Source organism: Mixophyes fleayi, chromosome 3 (assembly GCF_038048845.1).
Source record: "Mixophyes fleayi isolate aMixFle1 chromosome 3, aMixFle1.hap1, whole genome shotgun sequence".
Classification (NCBI taxonomy): domain Eukaryota; kingdom Metazoa; phylum Chordata; class Amphibia; order Anura; family Limnodynastidae; genus Mixophyes; species Mixophyes fleayi.
This window is the reverse complement of record NC_134404.1, coordinates 248008157-248035921: the sequence shown is the minus strand read 5'-3', so window position 1 is coordinate 248035921 and position 27765 is coordinate 248008157.

Below are 27765 nucleotides of genomic sequence, written 5' to 3'. Positions count from 1 at the left end.
ATAATGCTCTGCAGTATTCAGCTCTCTGATTGGTTTGGGCGTGCTCACTTCTCATGTGGATCTTTCTGACAGCTGTGTGTGTTAAAATTTTTGTACCTTTTTCTTGCAACAAAAATGTTGCGTGAGGTTGGATCTCTAGGTTGCGCCAGGATCACGCTAGTGTCGCTATACGCTTCCAGTGTGGGGCAGGGTGCCTTTTTTGCTGCATTTTTCGAACAGCTCTCCACCATAGCCCAAGGTCAAATAATTGTAGGTGGCGATTTCAACTCCACCCTGGTCCCCGGGATGGACCGCTCCTCTGTCTCCTCCTCCTGTACCTCCGCTCACTGAGAATCTAAAACCCTAGTATCCCTCCTCAAATCTTATGATTTCTACGATGCTTGGCTCCTCGCCCATCCCTCCGGAGGCAATACACTCACTATTCAGCCCCACACAACATCCACACTCACATTGACCTCATTCTTATAGATCGCCCTACCACTCAGCAACTTATTGATCTGACATTCTTCCAGTTAGCTGGTCTGACCATGCTCTGGTGCTGCTCGAAATCTCCTTTCCTCGCCCGCGTTCTTCTCCCCCAAAATGGCGACTGGATGACACCTTACTTCTAAAGCCCGATCAGATTTCCTCCATCTCTGATTCCATCGAGGAATTTATCTCTCTGAACTCTTCACCAGATATTTCGCCTTCCATTCTCTTGAAGCACATAAAGCTTCCATACGCGGCACACTTATTGGACTGTCTGCTTCGTGGATCTTGAATCACAAATTGCAGCTCTAACGACGCTACATGAGCGTTTGCCGAAACGTAAGACCCAACTCAAGCTAATTACTCTTCGCGGGCAATTACAGCAAATCCTCTCTAAAAAAGCGGCCAAAACTCTTGGTTGGCTCCATCAGAAGTTCTACGAGAGAGGAGATAGAGCGGACAGACTACTTGCCCAGAAACTACGAGATAAACGTACCCGCAACCGCATTGACTCTATCAAGAATCACTCTGGAGATCTTACCTATGACCCGAAACAAATAGCTGATTCGTTTAGAGACTTTTACGCCTCTCTCTATAACCTCCCATCTCAAATTCCTGACCCGGTATCTTTACACTCTAAAATCAACGACTTCTTTTCCTCTATCGCCCTGCCCTCACTTACCTCGGCACAATCTGACTTCCTTAACGAACCGTTCACTGCCGACGAAATCGCTCAAACCATCAAAGAACTCAAAAATTCTTCAGCCCCCGGCCCCGATGGGTTCACGGCCGTGTATTACAAAACTTTCTCCAACTCTCTTATGCCCATGATCCTCGAGCTCTTCAATTCCATACTCCTCGGTTCTAAATTCGATCAGGCTACAACTCGGGCAGACATTGTGGCTATACCCAAGCCTGGTCGCGATCCTCAACTCTGTGGAAATTATAGACCGATTTCTCTGCTCAACGTAGACCTCAAATTGTTTGCAAAACTCCTCGCTAATCGCCTGAACTCTGTCATCACCTCTCTCGTTCATCCCGACCAGGTCGGTTTTATCCCGGGCCGTCAGGCATCGGACAACACTCGGCGAGCAATTGATTTGACTTACTTCTCCAACTCATGTAGCATCCCCACCCTGCTTATAGCCTTAGATGCGGAGAAGGCTTTTGATAGGGGGGCCTGTCCCTATATGCAGCGGACCCTCGAGGTCATGGGCCTGAAGGGCCCCTTCCTTCAGGGCGTTGCCTCCCTATACTTTAACCAGACAGCTTCCGTTCTGGCCAATGGCTTTCAGTCCTCTCCCTTTGAAATTCGAAATGGCACGCGACAGGGGTGTCCATTATCCCCACTTATTTTCGCACTAATGATTGAACCTCTTGCTCGCAAAATCCGTTTTAATCCTGATATCTCTGGTGATCACGTAGGTTCCTCCGAGCATAAAATATCTCTAAACGCAGATGATATTCTTTTATCAGTCAGAAACCCTCTCATATCGCTTCCAAATCTACTCAAGGACATCACTCTCTTTGGCACTCTTTCCAATTATAAAATCAATGCCTCCAAATCAGAAATCCTGGACCTCAATATCCCCTCAACTCTTCTGTCAACTCTCAAAACCAGCTTCGATTTTAGATGGCAGCCCCACAAACTAAAATACCTTGGGATCAATCTCACTAGACTCTACGATCAGCTGTATGCGACAAACTTCCCCTCTTTATTTTCAGCCATTAAGGCTGACCTTTTAAAGTGGGACAAACTCATTATCTCCTGGACGGGCAGAATAAACTCCCTTAAAATGAACATCCTCCCTCGGCTTTTATACCTGTTTCAGACCTTACCCCTCAAAATCCCCGCTAACTCTTTTAAGCTCCTTCAACAAATGGCTACCAAATTTGTCTGGTCTGCAAGGAAGCTCAGAATTTGTATGCAGACTCTTCACAAATCTATCCAAGAAGGAGGCCTGGGTGTTCCCTACTTTTTCAAATATTATCGTGCTACCCACCTCACCCAGTGTGTACTCCTTCACTCTCCTCCAGGACAGCGAGTCTGGGTCGATATTGAATCCGCTCTCACAGACACTACCTCGCCCTCCTTGCTTCTTTGGCTTAAACCCCAACATCGGCCTCCCTCCTCACAGCTCCCCCCTCCACTAGCATTCTCACTTGCTTCTTGGACTCATATAGTCTCCTCATATAATTTAGCCCCCAACTTATGGCGCATGACGCCTCTTTGGAATAATCCCGCCTTCCCCCCTGGACTTCGCTCAATTCAATTTTTCTACTGGATGCGTTGTGGCATCAACTTTCTCTCCGACATTAGGCCTCTGCAAACCTTTCCTTCTTTTACTGACATTCAGACGCGCTTTCGCATTCCTTCATCCTGCTTCTTTCAATACCTACAATTTTGACATTTCTATAACTCTATCCGATGTACAGTCACTGATATACATCTAACTTCTCCCTTGGTCTCCTTTTGTAAGCTTCGTTCTTCATCTCAGGGCTTGATTTCCACATTCTACCGCCTTATGGTGAAATACAATTGCCCTCCCAAGGATTCTCATGAACTCAAGTGGGAGGAGGACATGGGGGAGTCGATCTCTCCTGAGGAATGGGTTAAGATTCATCTGAATCTCTCTAAGACCTCTATTTGCTGTAAAATAAGCGAAAACAGTCGCAGGATCTTATACCGTTGGTTTCTGGTCCCTCACCGTCTCCATATGATATATCCAGGCTCCTCATCGCTATGCTGGTGTTGATGCGGTTGGGAGGGCACCCTGTCTCACATATGGTGGCACTGTCCAAAACTACTTCCTTTCTGGAAGTCGGTCCATCGGTTGATTTCCGACGTCACTCAGATCTCCCTTCCCCCATCTCTGTCGTTTTCCTTACTCCCGCGTTCTATTCCCAAAATATCAAAAACAACTCAGAAACTTAATACACATATACTTAGTGCTGCTAGATGCCAAATTGCTCTATTTTTGAAAAATCCGAGTCCTCCCTCTCTGCCATCGGTTATCATCCGCATTTGGCAAGTCTACCATATGGAGTATATGCCTAGCATTCTCCGCCATACTTCTGTCCAATTTGATAAGGTCTGGAGTCCTTGGACTGAGCATCACGGAGCCTCCTCCCCTCTTGCATTTTAAGGCCCTTGAGCCCCAGCTATTAACTTTAAACCTTGTCATGGTACACCATCTTCTCCATACTTTTTCTTTTCTCCGCTTTGGCTTGTGATTTCCCCTGTCCCTCTTACTTCTGTTCTTCCCTCTTTCTTTCCCCTCCCTCCTACTCTCCTTAAATTTTCTTTTGAATCTTCATATCGATAACAATATGCTCCTTATTTTACGTGGAAACTTCATTGCAGCTCTCTTTTACCTGTATTACCTGTTTCCCTTTTTGTCTGTACTGTAAAACTTAATAAAATATCTTATAAAGAAAAAAAATATGTTGCTTGAACACTTTGTGGTTTATTCTGGGTACTTCACAATTATAAGTTAATATAACTTTAATAGGTTATAAAGGTATAAGTGTATAAAGAGTAAATATGAATACTTTGTGATTATCGACGCTAAGGGTAATAACACACGTGCTTTGCACAAGTGTAATGGTCTGCAGCCAGACAGGTGCAATATACATCGATACAAAACACAGTGATGTGCGGATTCCGCTCCACGTGGGACTAGGATTGACATAAAAAATTTACATACACACGCCCCCCAGGTGGAGGAAGTATCGGAGGATTGTCGTGGATCTGTCGGAAGTTTATACACATTTCACAGCGGAAACGAGATTGGAACGATAATATTAAACGGTACGACCAACCAAATGAGACGAGAATCGTCCATTTGGGCAGACTTTCGACCATTGTGTCACTGCACACACTGACCAGACTTTTGAACGAGCGGTCGTATGTCGCCTGTTTGAGCCGATTATTGGACGAAAACTGTGTAGTGTGTACCCAGCTTAAGGCAATTCAGTTTTAGGCTTACTAGTATTATATTATGGATCTGAAAGCATCAATATATAAATATACCTTTTGACCTATGAATATTCCTTCACTCTTATCAGTGTGATCTTGTTTGTACCCCGTACAACTTGTCATAGTTCTACTGGAAGTGCAATAATTAAATACTTGTTTAGGTTTAAATAGACATGGACAATCAGGTTCAACCCTTCTTCCTTAAAAAAAACCAGATGATCGTAAATCATACTCCAATTTTCCTCAAAAGAGTGAAAATTCAAATCTAACATTTGAATCTAATATTTGAATTTGTATTTATATTGTATACTCTTATGTTAATATATGCATTTTTACTAGAAATACTCACTGACCCCTGTGTTTTTTGTTTTTTTTTGGATCTGGATTACCTTCGTGTTTTGGTTTTGATTTTTTGGTTTTGCTTTTGCATTAAAAAATTCCATTTTTGGGGATAAAATAACATAATTTAGGTATTATTTTGTACCTACATTATTATTAACATCACTAACACTAATTTCCAGTCATTTCCATTCAATTTTGACCATCTCACAGGTCACAATATGCTTTTCATACACTTTCAGGCAAATACTGCAGCGATCTGGCTGGATGGTAAGCGACAGAGCAATGACCCAAACACACGGCAGTTCCTACCACATGTAGGAAACATTGCAATGAGCACTTCACGTGTTTCTTGGATAAGTGAGGTAATTCTACAGCTAATACACAGCAACGAGTGCTGACCCCCTCCCCTTCCCCCGCCGACCCCCCGGATTGTTTGCTTTTATCAGACACACACCAATCCAGGGTGCCAGACAATGCACTAAGAAGAGCCATTGAAATTCATAGCAAAAAGCCAGTTCATCAGTGAGCTTCGAATCAGCCCCAATTCCCACAAACTTATAATCTAGTTACCGTATTTCCCCAAGTATAAGACGCACCCATGTATAAGACGCACCTTAATTTTGGGGTCCAAAATGAAAAAAAAGATGTATTACATAAACACTGACAGCTCCGAGACTGTGGGAGGCGCCTGAAGGACCTTAAGGTCCTTTTGCCAATCAGCGGGGACACGCTGTTCCAAACAGCCAGCAGGGACACAGCCAGCAGGACACGCTGTTCAACGCAGCCAGTGGGTACACAGCCAGCAGGACACGCTGTTCCAAACAGCCAGCAGGGACACAGCCAGCAGGACACGCTGTTCAACACAGCCAGCGGGGACACAGCCAGCAGGACACACTGTTCCAAACAGCCAGCAGGGACACAGCCAGCAGGACAAGTTGTTCAACACAGCCAGCGGGGATACAGCCAGCAGGACACGCTGTTCAACACAGCCAGCGGGGACACAGCCAGCAGGACACGCTGTTCAACACAGCCAGCGGGGACACAGCCAGCAGGACACACTGTTCCAAACAGCCAGCAGGGACACAGCCAGCAGGACACGCTGTTCAACACAGCCAGCGGGGACACAGCCAGCAGGACACACTGTTCCAAACAGCCAGCAGGGACACAGCCGGCAGGACACGCTGTTCATCACAGCCAGCGGGGACACAGCCAGCGGGGACTCCTCTCTCACACCAGGTGCCGACTTCTTCATTGAGGTAAGTAGCGCTTGCAGTGTATAAGACGCACCTTTTTTTTAGACCCAAAATTTGGTGGAAAAAGGTGCGTCTTATACATGGGGAAATACGGTAGGTACCTATTATTTAAAGTGCTGATTACAAACACAACAAAACACGTGTGGGAGAATGTGGCCTCTAAGAGGCTGACTACTACACACAAAGACATTGCATGGATGGATATCCAGGGATTGTAAGAGGAAGAGGAGTAAGAGGAAGATGATTCGTTTTCTGTCTCCCTCTTCTCCTCCTCCCCCTATGTGTCTTGTTTATTCAATGTAATGTAACACTTGCCTGCAAATTCTACAGACAAGCCTGTTTGTCTTCCTCTCCATCTTTGACTATTGGCAATGGAGCCATCGCCTTTGGGTGTATATTACACCCTACACTTATAGTTAAATAGAGCCTGCAAAGACTATTTTATAAATAGAAATGCCCAAAGCAGATGCTCTGTTTGGGTCTAGATGATTCCCAGAGATTAAAATTGAAATAGAAGAAGAAGCAGCCTGCAAAGACTGTACAATAAAATATAAATGCCCAAAGCAGATGTTCTGTTTGGGTGTAAATTATTCCCAAACCTTATTAGTGCAAATAATGAAAAATACTGTTTAATCTCTACTAGGCTCTCCTTAATTCTATAGCTACACACACCAATCCAGGGTGGCAGGCAACGGTCTAAAAAGAGCTATTGAAATTCATAGCAAAAAAGACAGTTGGGTATTTGGTCTGTATTTTACGCACTTATCGTTAAATAGAAAAACAATCAACCTGCAAAGACTGGACAATCAATAGAAATGCCCAAAGAAGATGTTCTGTTATGGGCAAGGTCACACATTTTTTGGTAAAATCTTTCAAACCAGCCCAGATGTCAAACTGTTGTGATCTGCCACCTGCGTCATCCCTGCTTCTCTTTGGAAAGTGCAATTTAGTGCCAGAACTGCTGCAACTGGTGCCACACTGCTGCCACTGGTGTAGGACTTACACAAACAACCTCATACTCATCAACATCCTCATTAGCGCCCTCATCAGCTACACAAATCTCCCCATCTTCTAATTCCAAAGTGTCATCCTCACTTGGTGTATCACCAGCTACACTCGGGCTGTTCAGGCACACATCAGCAGAAATGCTGAAAGGGCCCGTCTTTATGGGAACACTATCAGAATGGTCTCGATTACACATACTACTCGTGGATGGACTCTCCTCAGGGATTGGTGTCATTTCTGATTCTGAGCATACCTTTTCCTCTAATGCCTTACTGTTTTCTTGCAGCTCAGCTTTCACATGTAACAGTAGTTGTGCACCACTTTTGGACTCCGAAATACTTGGTCTTGCTTGGTCACGAGTGACCTTACAAGAAGAAGGCTGAGTAACATTTCAAGATCTCGCACTAATAGAAAAAGGCGAAGGCCTCATTCTTTCTTTGCCACTGCATGTGTAGAATGGCATGTTGGCAATTTTTTTTTTCTCGGCAGTTAACTTTTCATCAGTTACAGCTCTTTTTCTCTTTTTTTTTTTTGTGTGTGTTTTTTTCCCCTGACTTCAAAGGACTATGTACTTTTACATAGCCTTTACCAGATGACGTACAGGGAAGACTACCATCAGGACTGGTGCCAGCAGCAGCTTGCTGATCCTGCTCATATGTGGACTGCTGTGAATCCATTTTAATGAGACCCCAAACACTTGTAGTGCAAATTCAGAAATATATAGTGCTGGTATATAATAATTTCAGCACCAGAAAATAGTTTTTTACTACAGGGGAATATGAGACACCCAACACTTGTAGTGCAAATTCAGAAATAAATTGTGCTGGTATATTACAATTTCTGCAGGCAGAGAATTGCTTCTTTAGGAGGGGATATGACACCCCAAACAGTTTGTAATGTTTGGTAAAATGCTTCCTCTATTCTCCTCTCTTCCTGCTCTAATAACTGCTCTAATAACTGTTCTCTCCCTGCTGTAATCCTGCGACCTAACCCTTCTCTCTCCCTCTGTCAAATGGCACTGGATTGCTGTGGATGCAGATATTTATGCATTTGAAACATCGCGAGAACCGAGCTCTGAGATCCGACGACGTCACAATGACGTTTTGCCTCGTTTCGAATCGGTGGGAGAGTACCGAGCCGAGCGCTCGGTACTCTGATATCTGAAGTTCGGGCGGGTTCGGTTCTCGGTTCGGTTGTCGGGGAATCGAGCCCGCCCATCTCTAGTTTTTACCTATTCATGATTTATGAGTTTATTAATTAAGCATACTGTTGTATGCATTGTTTTACAACAGTGGATACATATTAGGTTGTAAGATGCATATTCTATGTAGGTAAGATGATTTGATTTTAATTATTTTTCAATTTGATTATTAATTATTCAACTGTTTGTCCTTTGATCATTTGACTATTTGGGTACTATAAATGGATACCTATGTAGTTAACTTGCACTCACCTTGACAAAGACCCACATATTGGGCCACACGCGTTGGGTAAGTGCAAGCTAAAGATTGCAGCTACACCTACCAAGATCTAGTCGGCTCGGTACTCAGAATCCAAATCGAGGCAAACGTCATTGTGACGTAGTTGGATCTCGCCAGTTTTTGAATGTATAAATACTGTCCTCCATGGCGATCTAGTGCCATTTGAGAGAGGGATACAGAAGGGGTAGGATAGAATGAGAAAGAGAGTAGGTGTAGTGTACAAAAAAATGTATGTGTTATATACACCCAAAGACAAGAGGTCCATTGCTAAATTTGTCATTGCTGCGATACTAATATACCAGTCCTTGCAGGCTTTCTTTCGGAATTTGCACTACTAAGTGTAGGGTCTAATATACACCCAAAGACGAGTGCTCCATTGCTAAGAGTCATGGATGGATAGGAAGATAAGCAGGCTTGTCTTCTGAATTTACAGTCTTTGTTTTAAAGTGTATGGAAATAATATTGTGACCTGTGAGGTGGTCAAGATTGAATGGAAATTAGTGTTAGTGAGGTTAATAATAATATAGGTACAAAATAATACCTAAATTATGTTTAGCCCAAAAAATGGAATTTTGAAAAAAATACCAAAACAAAAGTAAAGTACAAGAGAGGACCATGGAGGATAGGCTACATTGACCAGTTTAAGAAGTTAAAAATGATTTAATTAATTTAACATACACATAATATACAAGATTCCACTAGAATTTATTTATTATATATTATTTAGTCCTAGTATGTCATCAAGTCCCTGTGGGTCAAGTGTTTTTAATCTAAAAATCTAAAAGGCCTCTTTTTTACAATGGAGCCTAAAAAGGTCTCCCCATCTGTTAGTCACCTTTACATCCTCTATTGCTCTCACTGTGAACCCCTGTAGATTTCCATTCTAACACAAATAGACATGCCTAAACAGACTATGTGGTATATTTACTAAACTGCGGGATTGAAAAAGTGGAGATGTTGCCTATACTTACCAATCAGATTCTAGCTGTCATTTAGTAGAATGCACTAAATAAATGAAAGCTAGAATATGATTGATTGCAAAAGGCAACATCTCCATTTTTTCAAACCAGCATTTTAGTAAATATATTTCTATGTGTTTTATGTGTTCCTATGGTGTTCTAGGACTCTTACTTTGGGGAAATGCATTGTTTTTCCCACATATTGGAGTCCGTATTTGCTTTGTATAATATAAGTAATATATGAGGATAGACAGTTTAGAAATCTTTAATTGGATAATTTTTCTTAGACACATTTGCAAAAGATTCAGTACTCCTGTGAATCCTGCCGCAATTAAAAAAAAAAAAAACTTTGGGTTTTTCGGAAAGCCACATGAGATGAGTCTGACACAGATTGGTCATTACTCATGAAAAAATTAGGGGGAAGTTTCTGTTTAGATTATTAGACTTCCTAAAAATAATATTCATGCTGTCACTTAAAGACAGTTTAAACAATTCATCTAATTTCAGCACTGCTGAATTTTTCTCCACAATACTTATAATGTCTGATGTAAATTCAGTAATAAAGGCTAATGATTGTCTCCTCCATCTTGTCTAATTTTATTGTTCTTGTCTTCTGCCAAAACAGATTGCCTGTCATATTTGGGGGCTTCATTCATAGCTTTTTTTTTTTAAATAAAGAACTTCTTGGTAACATTGACTCTTAAATGCATGCTGTTGTGATGTAACCTGTCTTTGGAATGCTTCCATAGAGGAACCGTTCTTACAAATCCTGAAAAATTGCCCCTTGGGGACATTATCTTTCCAAGATTCTAAATAGCTGCTATAATAATTTCAATCACTATATTAATTTACCTTCATTATAAAGGTTTCAGTAACAATTATACTCTCAGTCACCAACAGTGCAACACCCAAATAGTTCACCTATGTTGTACAATAGACAGACAAGTAAAATTTAAATCAACAAAGAAGAAAATAGGAATATCATCCCATCGCAAACAATACAGGAAAAACTGTTGGCATAACTAGGGGCGAACCTATGGCAGTCCCCCATGTATGTGAATAAAATTGTGAGTCAAAAATAAAATAATTGTGTGTGAGAATGAAGCATATAGAAGCTAGAATAAAGTCATACTGTGTCTGTCTGAGAGCACCATCCAATTGCAGAAAGAGGCCCACTGACAAATTACTGCATTATGTTATGGCATTTTAGTATATAATGATCTCAAATCACAGGTGAAGAATTGGTAACCATCTCTAACCATCTCTACATTGAATATGTTTAATTAGATTTAGAAAATGGGTTGTTTGTTTTATATGTGATTGGAGAAATGCACTGTGACATTGAAGAAGAGAATCAACATAAAAAGAAAGATTTGCAGTAAGGTACCCAATACCTGAAATAATAGGATTTCCAGGACATAAGTGAGGGATTTGTTTATTTTGGTCAAGTGGTAGTTAGTGGGTACAAATAAAAAGTACCAAGTATCCTTGCATATTACACTGCCCCATTTAGGAGGGTTAGGTACGCTTCAATGATTACGACAACTCCGACACAGACAATGCCTACAAAAAAAAACGATTTCATGAAAAAAAAACACTGGAATCTACACAGACCTGCGGGGTCCTGACATTGCCACTTTAAATTAAAATTCATGCAGGTCGCATTGACGTCAGACACTACTGCCAGAGAGCTGGCTATTCGGAAGGAGGTCATGTCAGCCTTCTGCTGCCATTGGATATTTGTAGAGTTGGTTTTCAGGTAAGTCTGTGTAGATTCCAGTTGTTTTTTCATGAAATCGTTTTTTTTTTTAAGGTTCTCTCAACTCCTCCTGATGCATATTAGTTTTATTGCTTTGAACTTTCCTATAAAATTAATAAAGCACACATATGGACCACCAGTCTGATACTAAATATACAGTCATGGCCAAAAGTTTTGAGAATGACACAAGTATTGGTTTTCACAAAGTTTGATGCTTCAGTGTTTTTAGACTATTTTGTCAGATGGTGCTATGGTATACTGAAGTAAAATTACAAGCATTTCATAAGTGTCCAAGACTTTTATTGACAATTACATTAACTTTATGCAAAGAATCAATATTTGCAGTGTTGAGCCTTCTTTTTGAAGAGCTCTGCAATTTGCCCTGGCATGCTGTCAATCAACTTCTGGGCCACACTGACTGATGGCCACCCATTCTTGCCTAATCAATGCTTTTAGTTTGTCAGACTTTGGATCAATTGGATTTAGGGCTGGCGGAGATTCCTGGCCATGGACCCAAAATGTTGATGTTTTGATCCATGAGCCACTTCGTTAACACTTTTGTCTTATGGCAAGGTGCTCCATCATGCTGAAAAATGCATTGTTCGACATCAAACTGTTCTTGGATAGTTGGGAGAATTTGTTCTTGGAGGATGTTTTGGTACCATTCTTTATTCATGGCTGTGTTCTTAAGCAAATTTGTGAGTGAGCCCACTCCCTTGGATGAGAAGCAACCCCACACATGAATGGTCTTAGGATGCTTTACTGTTGGAATGACACAGGACTGATGGTAGCACTCCCCTTTCCTTCTACAAGTATTTTTCCCGATGCCCCAAACAATCATCTGAAAGGGGATTCATCAGAGAAAATGACTTTACCTCAGTTCTCAGCAGTCCAATCCCTGTACCTTTTGCAGAATATCGGTCTGTCCCTGATGTTTTTCCTGGAGAGAAGTGGCTTCTTTGCTGGCCTTCTTGACACCAGGCCATCCTCCAAAAGTCTTTGCCTCACTGTGCATGCAGATGCACTCACACCTGCCTGCTGCCATTCCTGAGCAAGCTCTGCACTGGTGGTGCCCCGATACCGCAGCTGAATTAAGTTTAGTAGACAGTCCTGGCACTTGCTGGACGTTGTTGAGTGCCCTGAAAACCTTCTTCACAACTATTGAACCTCTCTCCTTGAAACTCTTGATGATTCGATAAATGGTTGATTTAGGTGCTATCTTACTAGCAGCAATATCCGTGCCTGTGAAGCTCTTTTTGTGCAAAGCCATGATTACTGCACTTGTTTCCTTGAGGTAATTATGGTTAACAGATGTAGAACAATGATCTCAAACACCATCCTCCTTTTAAAAATTCAAGTCTGTAATTGTAACTCAATCAGCATGAGAGAGTGATCACCAGCCTTGTCCTCGCCAACACTCTCACCTGTGTTAACGATAGAATCACTGAGCTGGTGTCAGCTGGTCCTTTTGTGGCAGGGCTGAAATGCAGTCGAAATGTTGTTTTTTGGTTAAAATTCATTGTCATGGCAAAAAGGGACTTTGAATTTAATTGCAATTCATCTGATCACTCTTCATGACATTCTGGAGTATATGCAAATTGCCATCAGTCAGCAGACTTTGTGAAAAATAATATTTGTGTCATTCTTAAAAATTCTGGCCATGACTGTAAGTCTAAACAAACAACTGTAAAAAAGAAAAATACTCACATTTATACCCAGCCTCTAATACAATTTACAGAAATTGTTTCCCTATAAATATTAGGAGAACAATTTTGGGCTTAATTACCTTCTGCATTTTATTTTGTGTGTTTCTTTTCTAGACAACCACCCCCTGTGTACCTATAAATTGATTGTGTGGCTTACATTATTATTATTATTATTATTATTATTATTACCACCATTTATTTATGTAGTGCCACTAATTCTACAGCGCTGTACTGCGAATTCACTTACATCAGTCCCTGCCCCATTGAGGCTTACAGTCTAAATTCCTTAACACACACACATACATTTTGTGTATTATTGCTTATGAAGACTTTATGATTTAAATATAATCCAGTATGTGGTGCTCCACTAACAAGAAATAGAGACCAGCAACAGTAAAACAAAGGTCACCTGTCAGCCCTTTTTAAATAGCAAACATTTCAATAACAGTGCTAAGGTGTTCACTATACCTGCTTGTAATATTTAATGTGGTAATCATATACTGTGTGTATGTGTGTGTATATATATATATATATATATTGTGGCTAGAGCCCGCTACTGCAGAAGCACACTCGTACAACTTCTTCCTTTTTATGGTTCTTTATTGTCAGGATGGTAATAATGTTTTGACACTGTATACTTGCACAGCAATTATGGAGACCCTCAACGCTTACTATACATAGTCCAGCTCTCTGTCCAGATCAGATATAGTATATGAAATATACTGTACATCTCAATGTTATCTTAAATGATTTTAAAAACAACTGATCAATGTTGAATGGATGAACCATTATACATATTAAATTCAGCAATAATCATGACACCTCTCAAATTACAGCCCTATATTCTGTAATATGTTGCCACTTTATAAATAAAGGATAATAATATCACCAGAGTGATGATAATAGTACCAATCTTGCATGCAGGAATATAGAACAGCAGTGATAGTTAACTCCAGTGATTTAAGCAGACCACAAATATTGCTTAGAATTGAGATGCTTGACACATTTCTTCACTTGGTTAGTGATATCTTCAGAAGCAAATGTAGTCTGAATCCACTATTTTAACTTCCCTAATCCAATCTGTGCACTTCTCATTTAGTTGTTAATAAACAGCTTCTGTGAAAGCTGAAGAAACTTGAGTCAATCTAAAATATTGTTACATTAATCTAAAGAGTGCTAATGGTTAAAAAACCCGAAATAAAATGTATAATTATGCAAAAAAAATACTTGATACACCAACAGCGATAGTATCAACAAACATGAGGAATGTGATTTTGCTAAGCTGACACCATCTTGTTGCCTTATAGCCATTTTGTTCTGCTATAGCTTAAAGACAGATTAGATGCACCTGTTTTGTAGGAGTAATTCATTATTTGCAAAACTATGCTTATAACCTTGGACATAGCAGACAGGAGATAAGCCAACCCCCTCCCACCTGAGGAGTATTCATGTGTGATAATGAGAGAATGCACTAACATCTGTGTAAAGGGAGCATGAGTGGTTAAAACCTTTTGGGGTGTAGTTTTCTGTAATAAATGATTTTTGCTATATAGATAGGGACTTGTAACTAATAAAGCAGAGTTTATTGTACACTCAAACCATGCAGTGTATTTAATTCTCTCCAGCTGATGAGCTCATAACTGATAAACTGACACTTACAGGTGAACAATCTGATTTAGATTCGACAGCATTGGAGGTCCACACCGAGACTGCTGCCCTGAGCGAAGGACAGACAGAACTGGAGGTCGCCCTGGACACAGGACTCTGACTATAACCCGGGTGAGTAGAGTTTTCTACTCGTCAGGCTCCTGTGTTTAGAGCTTCCTCATGTCCATTTAAGGTATCAGGCACGCAGATCTGTAAGTCTCCGAATTATACAGTTACTAACAATTTGTTTATTGTAATTGTATTGCTAATTAGATTTCTGAAAGATGAGTGAATTTTGAGTGCAAGTGTGATACAATACCACCATCCCCAGAACTCTGTCAAGAAGTTTAGAAAGAGTTTTCAGACCTTCGTCCCAGATGCTGTCAGGCTATTCTGCATAAGAGACATCCAGTGCACAGATCCCACAGAACCGGACATCCAATGTAAGGAGTATAAGTGGCATCCAGTGGATGGAGCCCAAAAGGGGCATCTAGTGTATGGAGCCTAAAGAACCGGACATACACCCCAAGGTGTCCAAAGAACGGGACGTCCACTATTGGGACAACCCACAGAAACTAGACCAGAGTCTCTATTGGGACTCAAATGTAGTGTCAATATAAGGGAATATAGAGAGTAAACAGATGACAGCAACCCCCCAATAGAAATGATGCACAGATTTCTAGGATATGTGGGGAGTAGAAGATCTGCAAGTAATTTTCAAGAAAGCGGGGATAGCCAAAAAAGGAATTGATATGTGTTAACAGAGAAACAAAGGTGTTGCAAGTGGTAATGTGACAAGAACAAAGGGGTATTGAGCCCAAACCCCAAGAGAAAGTTTGAGATGGCAAAGGAAAGTTAAGAGATCTAGAAAGTTGCAAAATATGTAGATAGGCTAAATGTATCACAAGCTAAATGATATAATGACTAAAATAATGAATCAAGTAGGTTGTGTACTAAAAATGTATGTTTGATGCTGCGCAGCTGAAAGAATGAAATGTTTTCCTCCCTTATTCTGTGTAAAAGATTTTCAGTGTGTTGAGATAAGAAGGACTGTATTTTGTTATCTGACAATGTATGCAATATTGATAAAAAGGTTCTTCAAGTATGCTTGTATGTCCGGAGTGCCGTGTGATAATAATGTTAACGCTAATTTGAATTTAGTCTAATGCTGGGACTTGTAATTCCACAGCAGTAGGCTGGAAGATAACAGTTAATTTTTCTTTTTCTGTATGTGAGTTTTATCTCCGTCTTACTGCGTGTGAGGGAGATCCGTGTTTGTCTGTCTTGACCGTTTTACAAGAGACATGTTTCAAGGTTGAAAAAGTTGTACATTTGTAAATAATGTCAAGAGATGCAAAAGAAATTTTAAAATCTGTGGTCCGTCACTGCACGATTCAGTGGACGGGCAAGACTGTAAATAATGTACATTATCATTATTATTACTAGTGTCAGAACAAAGCTGGCTGGGGTTCAACAAATCGTTTCTGTATTTGAACAAAGTAATTTTGTTTCTGAAATTGAGAAAAATAGCTTTCTCTTTAATGAAGTTGAGAATTGTGGGAGTGAGCTTTTACATGCAGATATTAAAAGCTGTTTTAATCTGTGTAAAATGGCGCTGATGCATGTTCTCAGAAATCAGGAGGTTTTTTTATGCCCATAAAGAAATGTTACGAGATAAAATTTGTGAGCGAAAATTGTGAATATATATTTTTACTTTCAACATGGAAATCACAGAATCTGGAAATGTGTGTGAATATTTGGTCACAGGAGATTTTGTTGAGAAAATGTTGAGTGATTTACAGATATAATGTGAGGTGTCTAACGAGAGTACTCTGATTTATAAGAGAAGCAGTGTTGCTTTCAAATGGCTGAATGCCTGGAACCAAGATTACAGATTGAATGTTTGTAAACATATTAGTGTCATTCAATGGGGCTGTACTAGGTGATGATGCGAAAGGAGTGGCTTTGAACGCCCAGGTCTCGTCACTTTGACATTCCCTGTTTGTGAGAATAGGGACTGCCCCTTTGAGGAAATCATGGCTTAGAACGCATAGCATCACAGTTAAGCATTTAGCAGCTGTTCACTGCACAAAAATGTTTACTGGTTACCTGTTAGCGGTGTACTGATACTGACAAGCATGATAGTTACTGTAATTCCTAGTGAATAAATGTTAATCTCTATGCAAAAGTTTTTTTTCTTCACAAAAGATCTCCAACTATAAAGACCCTTTAGGCAATCCAAATTGCATTGATCCAACTTCCAATGAATAGAAGTTTGCAATATGTTTTGGTCTACAGCCACAACAAACATAAGTATAAACTAATGAAGGATTTAAAGAATGTAGACTCTGCTGAGTAATGATTACCTTGTTTTGGAAAGAGATATTAGAGTTTATGGGCTATTTGTATAGCAAATGCATGAACTAGGTGGTTTTTCTGTATGTCGTAGAAGATCAGAAGGTTTGTTTTTAAAGAGACAAGGAGAAATGGACTAACATAGTTGAATATGAAATAGTGTTTGGATTTGTTTTTGTTTTCTTAACCAAATTTTATATTAGATGGTTTGAAAGAAAGTAATGCAATGTAATGTCAAATATGGTAGATAACAAAAGGTTTTTATTTTTTATCCTTATAATAGTTTTGAGTCAATCAGTGTTGTAAAGACATATCACTGCACTTATTGACTGTGCTATAATTATAATATACTGTAAATACCTCTTTTTGTATCATAGGTATGTTAATGCATTGATGGGAATTCAATGTTTGTACATAAATGAAAAAAGCCTTAAGACTTTAAGAGCTATTATCTGTGCTCCTGCAATAGCACTTCTGGATGATAGCAAGCCATTTATACTCTCCTCTGAGCAGAGCCAAATGTTTAACCAATTTTAAGCTGAAGTAACTTCAGCGCCAGCACTGACTTTGCCAGATTATGACAAGCCTTTCACATTATTTTATTATAAAGTAAGTGCACATGCACAAGGAGTACTGACACAGATACATGGTCACAAGCTAAGGTCACTTGCATACTACTCTGCCCAATTAGACCCAGTCATACGAGCAGTGGCTGCAGTGGCCACGGTGTTTGGAAAAAGTACAGATATTGTGCTAGGGCACCCAGTAACCCTAATGGTAACAGAAATTTTAAATCAAACACAAACAAAACACTTCTCAGCAGCCAGACTAAGTAGCACTGCTAATTCCCTGTAACGTTACACTTAAGTGGTGCACAATGTTGAATCCTGCTGCCTTATTGCAGCAAGTTTCAAAAGATGGTAGAAGTACCTGTATATATCGGGGTTCCCCTAGGGGTTTAGGGGAATCCCATCCCAGCTTGAACAGGAAGTAAAAAAATGCAAACATAACATTTTTCTGAATATGATTGTGTAGAACTAATGAGACAAGGATTTTTGGTTTTATCTGACATTAAAGATACACCGCTACTGGGTCACTACATGCAGCAGCTAAACTACATCTGCCCACTCAGCCTGCCTCCTCCAAGCACTGAGGGGAGAACAACTGACCACCAAAACTGCTTCCTAGCCCTGTGGGAGCCAGACGCAGGGCTGATACTGGTGCCCTAAAGTGTACACCTGGGCCCTAGGGTCCCTCTGCTGTGCCCTAGCAGCACCCATAGTACAATACAGCGCCTACAGGCTCCACAGGGACCGCTGCCCTCTAGTGGTCAGTCGCTTATACTACCATCCCTGGACTTCTAAGCATATAGGCTCCACAAGGACATAAATACCAAGCTCTCAGTCCTTCCCTACAAAGGCTGCTCCGGGCTGCTGGCCCATCCATTCCATATTCTACCTATTATTGGATCCTGTACCGGGCATCCTTGGGTACTCAATGACCCTATAACCCCCTAAATGCTGACGGGGGGGGGGGAGTTTCTTCTACAATGCTTTCAATACCAGAGTCATATGAGCCCTCCTTCCTACGTGGGTCCGTGCATCGTAATTTACTCTACTAACATGTCTGGACATACCGCCACTCCTGCTTAAAACTCCAGTCCTTGTGTTCCTCCACAATGTTTAAGGGAGGTAAGAAATCTCATCCTAAGGGACTTCCTCAATATTTCTCCAAGCAATCGACCTCAAGCCCGCATCGGGTGAGGACAGATTCCCCTCACACTTCTGCTGATTCTGACTCAGATGATGATGACACATACCCGATAACCAGATGAGGATGACACATCCCCAATAACCAGACGGGACTTTCTAACACTAATCAAAGAAATGAAAGAGCTTAAATCTTCCGTCCACTCACAGGTGCAGACTGCCCTTCACTCACTACGCGCGGAGGTGGCTTCAATCGGGGCTCGTACTGACCAAGTTGAACAAAGACTGGGGATGGTGGTGTCTTCTTAGACAGGAATGGAGGAGTATATTGTACGCCTTCGTATCGACCTGACACCTGTCCAGGAACATCAAGAAGATATGGATAATCGGGCTAGGCGGAATAATCTACGCCTAAAGGGCATTCCGGAAACATTCGAATCTGCCCACCTGGACCAATATCTGAAGAAGCTTTTCTCCCAAATAGCCCCCGAGGTCCCGGAGGACCACTTGCTATTGGATAGAGCTCATAGAGCCCTAAAGCCCAGATCGACCGACCAGAACCAGCCTAGGGATGTCATGCTACGGCTCCATTTCTATACTGCCAAGGAGATGGTCTTGCGTGGGGCCAGAAAATTACATACCCTAACATACGAAGGTCACAACATACATATTTTCCAGGACTTGTCTTTGACCACCCTGTCCAGATGACGGGAGTTAGCCCCAGTAACGCAAGTTTTACGAGATCATAATGTGTGATATCGGTGGAGTTTCCCCTTCCGCCTCTTTCTCTAGCATCAGGAGCGTCAGATTTCCACCCGCACACTCCCGGAGGCTAAGGTTCTCCTTCAACAACTGAGTCTTGCTCCCGGGTGTCACGACGCTTACCTGTGTCAGCGCCGCTCCTTTGTTCTGTACTGCCGCACTTCCGGGTAGGTCCCGGCGGCAGGTCAGCTGATCTGGGCGGGGAATTCAAACTCCTACTTCAGGACTGCACTGTAGGTGTCAGAGCAACGTGTTACCTGTATCTGGCTGCACTTCCTGTGCTTTGGCTTCCCTGGTGTTCTCCTTTGTGACTGTTGATCTCTGTGTACCGAACCAGCGCTCATTCAGACCATTCTACTGCCTAACCCCTGGTACTGCATAACGGACAGACCTCTGTGTACCGAACCAGCTATCCTCCAGACCATTCTACTGCCTAACCCCTGGTACTGCATAACGGACAGATCTCTGTGTACCGAACCAGCTATCCTCCAGACCATTCTACTGCCTAACCCCTGGTACTGCATAACGGACAGATCTCTGTGTACCGAACCAGCTATCCTCCAGACTATTCTTCTGCCTTATCCCTGGTACTGCATTAACGGACGGATCTCTGTGTACCGAACCGGCTATTCTGGACTACGCTTCTGCTCCTGGGGCTGTACCGTGGATTGACTCCTGCATTCCACCAGTCTCTACTCCAGACTACTACCTTCTGAATATACGGTTAGTGACTTCAGTTATCTATTCTTCTGTGGATCTGACCGTGCCGCTACATGTCCATCTCATAGAACTCTCTCCTTACGTCAGTAGGCTAACCTGGGGGCCGCGACCTGCGGTTCTCCGGCAGCAAAACCCACCCTGCCTTGCGGCGGTTCTTGGAGAAGACCGGGAGGGCCGTTAGACTCCGCGCCCTAGGAAGGCCGGCGTAAATACTGACTAAGGTAACCTTGAAACCTAACAGTTTGCTCTGACCCCATATATCTATCTGATGGACGGATCCGGGAACTCCTCAACCAGGGAGTTATTGGAACATTTAGCTACCCGGGTAGAGGAACAGGACAAGAACCAGGCACAGTTACTTCAGTTTCTTCAGAGCATGTCTGCTCGCCTGGACACACTGCAGGGGGCGGTGTCAGCTCAGGCAGTCCAGGCAGCGGTACCTGATCCACCACCGATTCCCCCTCAACCTGCTCCTGCCCAGGGGGGTGGTGCCGCTCCTCTCCCGGTGAATTCCCAACTTCGCATCCCTAATCCTCCGAAATTCGATGGGGACCCCAAGGCCTGCCGTGGATTTTTAAATCAGTGTGATATCCAGTTCGAACTCCAGCCAGGGAACTTCCCTACTGAAAAAGCTAAAGTAGCGTATATTATCTCGTTACTTACCGGTCAAGCTCTTGCCTGGGCATCTCCCCTATGGGAACACAATGATCCTTCACTACATAACTGTTCCACCTTCCTGGAGGCTTTCAGACATGTCTTTGATGAACCAGGAAGAGTTTCCAGCGCTGCCTCTGGCATCCTTCGTCTGCGTCAAGGCTCTATGACCATAGGCCAGTATGCTCTTCAATTTCGCACTATGGCGGCTGAGTTACGTTGGAATAATGAGGCCCTGGTAGCAACCTTCTGGCAGGGTTTGACCGACCGCATTAAAGACGAATTGGCAGGTCGTGAACTTCCAACTTCTCTGGATGCTTTGGTCTCTCTATGTAACCAGATTGACATTAGATTCCGTGAGCGCTCTCAGGAGAAAGAGAGTTCTCGTCGTTCTCCTTTTCGTCTGGTCCCACGTTTTCAGAGTCCGGTGATGTCTGAGGAAGAGCCCATGCAGTTGGGAAGAGCTCGCCTTTCTCAAGAAGAGAGGGAAAGACGGTTCAAAAATCGCTTATGTCTCTACTGCGGAGAACCTGGTCATTTGCTAAACAATTGTTTTAAGCGTCCGGGAAACGACCGAACCTAACTAACGATGGAGAGGCCAAGTTAGGTGTACGTATTTCCTCTCCTGTTGATTCTAGTTTTTCTATTCTGGTTCTGTTACAATCCTTTGACAAACAGCTTTCTCTTCCAGCACTCATTGACTCCGGAGCAGCAGGGAATTTCATAAGAGCTGACATAGTGGAGAAGTTGTCCTTACCTACCCTTCCCCTGGATCCCCCGATTGCCATCACAGCCATTGATGGAAAACGTATTAGTGGAGGATCACTCAAGAAACGTACCATCAAGCTCTCTCTTCGTATAGGAGCCCTGCATACTGAATCTATTTCCTTGTTGGTCATTCCAGAGGCTATTAATCCCCTCATTCTTGGTCTTCCGTGGCTCCAACTTCATTCCCCTACATTAGATTGGCATAAGCCAGAAGTTTTTGCCTGGGGTCCGGCCTGTCATTCTCGTTGCCTTCCCAGAATCAATAAGTTCACCAAGAATGAAGCTGCATCATCATTTAAGTCCACTGGTATTCCTCTCCAATACCGTTCATTCTCGGATGTGTTTTGCGAAAAGGAGGCCTCCAAATTACCTCCCCATAGACCGTGGGATTGTTCTATTGAGCTTTTACCCGACAAAATACCACCCAGAGGACGCGTTTTTTCGCTATCACTACCAGAGTCCAACTCCATGTCTAAATACATAGAAGAGAACCTAGAAAGAGGCTTTATTCGGAAATCATCCTCCCCTGCAGGGGCCGGCTTTTTCTTCGTTAAAAAGAAAGACGGGGGTCTACGTCCATGTATAGATTATCGTGGGCTGAATGCCATTACTGTGAAGAACAAGTACCCGTTACCATTGATTTCAGAGCTATTTGATAGAATAAAAGGCGCAGTTATTTTTTCCAAATTAGACTTGAAGGGTGCCTACAATTTGATCCGTATTAAACAAGGGGATGAATGGAAGACTGCGTTCAATACCCATGATGGACACTTTGAATATTTAGTTATGCCCTTCGGGTTATGTAATGCCCCCGCAGTATTTCAAAACTTCATCAACGAAATTTTTCAAGATTTTCTCTACCAGTTCGTGGTGATTTACCTGGATGATATCCTGATATTCTCTCCGGACATCGTGTTGCATCGCCATCATGTTTCCTTGGTGCTTGAACGCCTTCGGGTACATCAACTGTTTTGTAATTTGGATAAATGCATCTTTGAAAAAAGTCATATTCCCTTTCTTGGACACGTGATCTCTGGATCTGGGCTATGCATGGATTCCGAGAAAGTAAAGGCAGTTTCTGAATGGCCTCAGCCGATAGGCCTGAAAGCAATCCAACGTTTCATAGGCTTTGCCAATTACTATCGGCATTTTATTAAAGGCTTTTCTTCAGTGATCGCACCCATTACTGCACTAACTAAGAAAGCTATCAATACTAAACTTTGGCCTCCTGAGGCAGAAAAGGCCTTCTCTTCCCTAAAGAAAGCATTCACGACAGCTCCTATCCTCCATCAACCAGATCCTACCTTTCCTTTCTTTCTGGAGGTCGATGCCTCCTCTGTGGGAGTGGGGGCTATCTTGTCACAGAAGGACTCTGGTGGAAGATTATCTCCTTGTGGTTTCTTTTCCCGTAAACTTTCTGTTGCCGAGAAGAATTATGGCATCGGAGATAGGGAACTCCTGGCCATCAAATTAGCCTTAGAAGCATGGAGACATCATTTGGAAGGAGCTAGGTTTCCTATCACGATCTTTACAGATCACAAGAACCTTCTATATTTACAAACAGCTTCTTGTTTAAACCCTCGGCAAGCCAGATGGTCCCTGTTTTTCTCCCGGTTTGATATGGTCATCACCTTTAGACCAGGATCTAAGAACAAGAAAGCGGATGCTCTTTCCCGATCCTTTGATGCCACTGATACTATAGAGGATACTCCTAGACCCATCCTGGGTTCCAAATGTATACTGGCCACCACCCCTGCTCATCTAGTGATTCCTCCCGGGAAGACCTTTGTTTCTTCTCATCTTCGATCAAGACTCCTCAAGTGGGCTCACGCCTCTCGGTTCTCTGGTCATGCTGGGATCAAGAAGACTCTGGATTTTGTCTCCCGTAATTACTGGTGGCCATCGATTCACTCTGATGTTCGGGAGTTCGTTACGGCTTGTTCCATCTGCGCTCAGAACAAAGTACCTCGGCAAGCCTCCTATGGATTGTTACAGCCTTTACCCATTCCGGATCGTCCATGGAGTCATCTCTCCATGGACTTTATCACTGATTTACCCTCTTCAAGAGGCTTTTCCGTGGTTTGGGTAGTCACAGACCGTTTCTCACGGGCTGCTCATTTCGTACCTCTAAAAGGCCTTCCATCTGCTCCGGTGCTAGCACAACTTTTTATAAAGGAAATATTCCGTCTCCATGGTTGCCCAGAGGTCATCGTTTCAGACCGTGGAACACAGTTTGTTGCAAGATTTTGGAGAGCCTTTTCTCGTGTTTGTGGAATCAAACTGAATTTTTCCTCTGCATACCACCCCCAAAGCAATGGTCTAACGGAGAGGACTAATCAAGAGCTCGAAAAATTCCTCAGGTGCTTCATTTCAGCTAAACATGACGACTGGGTTGATTTGTTACCTTGGGCAGAATTTGCTCACAATAATAATTCTCATGACTCTACATTGGTTTCCCCTTTTTTTGCTCTCCAAGGCTTTCATCCTAGAGTTCCTCCTTTTAATGATTTGCCTACATCCGAAATTCCTGCTGTAGATTCCATGTGGTCAGACTTCTCGTCCAGGTGGGGTATAATCAAACGTAACCTACTTCACGCCACTGCCACCAGCAAAAAGGCGTTTGATAAGAAAAGAAGACCTTCCCCATTACTTTCTCCTGGCGATAAGGTATGGCTATCTACGCGGAACCTTCGCCTGTTGGTTCCTTCTAGGAAATTCGCTCCCCGTTTCATTGGACCCTTCAAGATCTTGGAAGTTATTAATCCAGTAGCTTTCAGATTAAAGTTGCCTCCTACTTTAAGGATTCCCAACGTTTTTCACATTTCCCTCCTCAAGCCACTGGTCATTAATAAATTTTCCTCTTCCAAGAGACCTCCTGCTGCTGTCTTTACGCAAGATCATGAATTCGAGGTCAAGGAAATTCTAAATTCTCGCATTTCCAGAGGTTCTCTACAATTCTTGGTTGATTGGAAAGGCTACGGACCAGAGGAGCGTTCATGGATTCCGGCACGTGATCTACATGCTCCAGTACTGTTAAGAAAATTCCATGACAAATTCCCCTTTAGAAACCTTATAGGCTGTCCGGTGGCCATCCCTAATGTGGGGGGGGTACTGTCACGGCGCTTACCTGTGTCAGCGCCGCTCCTTCGTTCTGTACTGCCGCACTTCCGGGTAGGTCCCGGCGGCAGGTCAGCTGATCTGGGCGGGGAATTCAAACTCCTACTTCAGGACTGCTCTGACACACTGTAGGTGTCAGAGCAACGTGTTACCTGTATCTGGCTGCACTTCCTGTGCTTTGGCTTCCCTGGTGTTCTCCTTTGTGACTGTTGATCTCTGTGTACCGAACCAGCGCTCCTTCAGACCATTCTACTGCCTAACCCCTGGTACTGCATAACGGACAGACCTCTGTGTACCGAACCAGCTATCCTCCAGACCATTCTACTGCCTAACCCCTGGTACTGCATAACGGACAGATCTCTGTGTACCGAACCAGCTATCCTCCAGACCATTCTACTGCCTAACCCCTGGTACTGCATAACGGACAGATCTCTGTGTACCGAACCAGCTATCCTCCAGACTATTCTTCTGCCTTATCCCTGGTACTGCATTAACGGACGGATCTCTGTGTACCGAACCGGCTATTCTGGACTACGCTTCTGCTCCTGGGGCTGTACCGTGGATTGACTCCTGCATTCCACCAGTCTCTACTCCAGACTACTACCTTCTGAATATACGGTTAGTGACTTCAGTTATCTATTCTTCTGTGGATCTGACCGTGCCGCTACATGTCCATCTCATAGAACTCTCTCCTTACGTCAGTAGGCTAACCTGGGGGCCGCGACCTGCGGTTCTCCGGCAGCAAAACCCACCCTGCCTTGCAGCGGTTCTTGGAGAAGACCGGGAGGGCCGTTAGACTCCGCGCCCTAGGAAGGCCGGCGTAAATACTGACTAAGGTAACCTTGAAACCTAACACCGGGCCCCCCGCGGGTGCTTCTCAACCATCGACTTTGGGTAATCAGGACGCGAATCCACGACCTCAACGAGGCGAATGGTCCACAATCCAGAAATCTTCCACTCCTCGCAAGACTTCGTAATTTAACTTTCTGACTGTCCTCTAGGGTTAGGAAGCTCCTCACTGAAGAAGGGTGCATCGAGAGCAGGGCTAATGGGAGCCGTACCTGTTCGCTTACTGGCTATCTCTACTGGTGCCTATCCAAGGAATTGAGCTTATCTGGAGACTTGTCCTCTGTGACGTACATATGTTGCCTAGTTTTCAGTGTGTTGTTTGCATGCTCTAGGCCAGCTGTTTCTGTTTGCCTTTTTGTCTCTGCTCTCTCTGACTGCAGGTTGGTCTCCATACCCGTTGCCTCCTCAGATCCACAACGTAATGAACCTCCCTCTGAAGGCCGTATCTCTCCTTCGACCATCAGCAGGCCTGTCTGTTTGTGATTTTATGGTCTATTCGGATTTGTTCTATGATTGTCTTTTTTTTGCTGTTTGTTTGCTTGTTTTGCTTTTTGTTTCTTTCTTTGTTTTTTTTTGTTTTTTTTTTCTTCTTGGATTTCTTTTCATGTTTACACAGGTACCTACTTGCATTTGCAAATGTGTGCAACAAAGACTTTTGCATTTTTATCTACAGTAGAAATGGCAGATCTGTTGCTGGCTATAGCAGTGTGCTGGGGGAAAAAATGTTGTGTGTATGTTCCTTGCAGGATAACCCCACCCTTTCAGCACCTGTTATGGCCTATAAATTGATTTGAGCAGCTTCCACTTTTGTATTTGTCTGAGAGGCATGTTGGTGTCAGTAGCTGAAGGGGAGTGCTGACATTGGATTGCTATTTGGAGGCTTCTGGGGTACCTCTTTGGTAAGTTAGCTCTCAATTTAAAAACACATATGTATGGCCCAAATATAGGGACTCTCATTGTTTAGAGTAGGACCATCCTATATGCAAAAGCGCCTTGGCGTGGCAGAATGGCTTAAACATACATTTGCAAATGTGTGCAACAAAGACTTTTGCATTTTTATCTACAGTAGAAATGGCAGATCTGTTGCTGGCTATAGCAGTGTGCTGGGGGAAAAAATGTTGTGTGTATGTTCCTTGCAGGATAACCCCACCCTTTCAGCACCTGTTATGGCCTATAAATTGATTTGAGCAGCTTCCACTTTTGTATTTGTCTGAGAGGCATGTTGGTGTCAGTAGCTGAAGGGGAGTGCTGACATTGGATTGCTATTTGGAGGCTTCTGGGGTACCTCTTTGGTAAGTTAGCTCTCAATTTAAAAACACATATGTATGGCCCAAATATAGGGACTCTCATTGTTTAGAGTAGGACCATCCTATATGCAAAAGCGCCTTGGCGTGGCAGGATGGCTTAAACATACATTTGCAAATGTGTGCAACAAAGACTTTTGCATTTTTATCTACAGTAGAAATGGCAGATCTGTTGCTGGCTATAGCAGTGTGCTGGGGGAAAAAATGTTGTGTGTATGTTCCTTGCAGGATAACCCCACCCTTTCAGCACCTGTTATGGCCTATAAATTGATTTGAGCAGCTTCCACTTTTGTATTTGTCTGAGAGGCATGTTGGTGTCAGTAGCTGAAGGGGAGTGCTGACATTGGATTGCTATTTGGAGGCTTCTGGGGTACCTCTTTGGTAAGTTAGCTCTCAATTTAAAAACACATATGTATGGCCCAAATATAGGGACTCTCATTGTTTAGAGTAGGACCATCCTATATGCAAAAGCGCCTTGGCGTGGCAGGATGGCTTAAACATACATTTGCAAATGTGTGCAACAAAGACTTTTGCATTTTTATCTACAGTAGAAATGGCAGATCTGTTGCTGGCTATAGCAGTGTGCTGGGGGAAAAAATGTTGTGTGTATGTTCCTTGCAGGATAACCCCACCCTTTCAGCACCTGTTATGGCCTATAAATTGATTTGAGCAGCTTCCACTTTTGTATATGTAAAAAGCCGTCTGCTATCATTATCCCTCTAGTTAAACAATGTACCACAGTTATTGTATATGTTTTCTTTATGTGGACCTATGCTACACATATGCCCTAACGCGCCACCCCCTTCCCCTCCACACACACAGGCCAACTGGGAGGTGGGCACCCACCTCCCCCCCCTGTCAGCCACCTACCTGTCACCTTCTTGATTGGTAACCCCCAACCATCTCCCCCATAGAGCTTGCTTGCTCT